The sequence below is a fragment of the Gobio gobio genome (genome assembly GCF_949357685.1).
Source record: "Gobio gobio genome assembly, chromosome: 5".
Classification (NCBI taxonomy): Eukaryota; Metazoa; Chordata; class Actinopteri; order Cypriniformes; family Gobionidae; genus Gobio; species Gobio gobio.
This window is the reverse complement of record NC_137101.1, coordinates 2,121,588-2,122,906: the sequence shown is the minus strand read 5'-3', so window position 1 is coordinate 2,122,906 and position 1,319 is coordinate 2,121,588. Positions and strand designations below refer to the sequence as shown.

Below are 1,319 nucleotides of genomic sequence, written 5' to 3'. Positions count from 1 at the left end.
TTTGGACGTTTTCTCCCTGATTTAGTTCTTCTCTATTCTGTTTGTATTGTGCTTTGAATTTGTGCTTTAATTGACTGATTAAATGTCTCATGTCAAAGGTGTGTGAGTGAATTGTTAAACATCCCATAATGCAGTGGTGGTCGCTCCATTAAAGTTGACACAAACACACAACATCTACAACTGATTGTGTTTATTCAGAAACAATCAAACAGAGAATAAAGATCTTAACCAATGCAAGAGAATATACATCCAGCAATGTTCTCATTTACACAGAGAGGTGGTAAACAGTGTGTGTGTGTGTGTGTGTGTGTCGTGTTCACAATCATGCATTCCATATCCTTCAATAACTGCTTCGTTTGAAGCATAAAACCCGGAGTCAAAATAAAAACAAAAAAAGACAAACACACACATCCTACATGCATCATCATCATCATCATCATTCATTATTATTAAATAAACACACTCTCACTCATTCATTCACACACACGACAGGCCACACGTGATCTGTTGCTGGAGGTTTTAACGCCAGGCTCTCTGTCTGTGGTTTAGTGTGGGAAGAACTAAACTTACATTTACGAGAGACGGCAAGAGGCATGCTGGGAGAGAAAGAAAACGCCACCAGACGTCCAACATCAAGAGAATATAAAACACGACATTATCATTTGAGGTCTTGAGGTATTTCTTGCATATAGTTCTGGGTTCTTTCCATCTTTATACACATTTATAAGCAAGCAGGACATGCACATTTAAATTGATAAGTATATGTAAAAACGAAAAGTGAATGTAAAGTAAAAGTGAAATAAATAATGAACATGAAGTGAAATTTTTTTAAATAAACAAAAGATTGCAAATGAAACATTTTAATGGGAAACTTAACTTAAAAAACAGTAAAAAAAAGTAAACGAAAAATAAAAAAACAGTATAAAAAATATGTGGTAAAAAAAACAGTACGAAACTAAAAGAAAAAAACTAAACAAAAAATAAACATGGTAAAAAAACTAAAAGAAAAACGGGTAAAAAACTAAACGAAAAAGAAAAAACTGTAAAAAAACTAAACGAAAATAAAAAACAGTAAATAACTACACGAAAATGAAAAACTAAACAGTAAAAAACTAAACGGGAAAATAAAAACACTAAACGAAAATGAAAAACACAGTAAAAAACTAAACGAAAAATAAAAACAGTAAAAAAATAAAAGAAAAAACACGGAAAAAAACAGTTAAAAAACTAAATGAAAAGAAAAAACTACAAAAACTAAATGAAAAGAAGAAACACAGTAAAAAACTAATCGAAAATGAAAAACGAAACAGTAAAAAACT

At 30.6% G+C, this 1,319-nt stretch overlaps 1 protein-coding gene across 1 annotated transcript in view; it reads left to right on the top strand.

The window, feature by feature from the left end:
- Positions 1-240, top strand: part of upf2 (UPF2 regulator of nonsense mediated mRNA decay) — a 53,446-nt gene extending 53,206 nt beyond the window's left edge. Inside the window, exon 22 of the mRNA XM_079817007.1 lies at positions 1-240. This exon is cut by the window's left edge and continues 602 nt beyond it. The gene's annotated coding sequence lies outside the window, so the exon portion shown is untranslated.
- Positions 241-1,319: the final 1,079 nt, after the last annotated feature.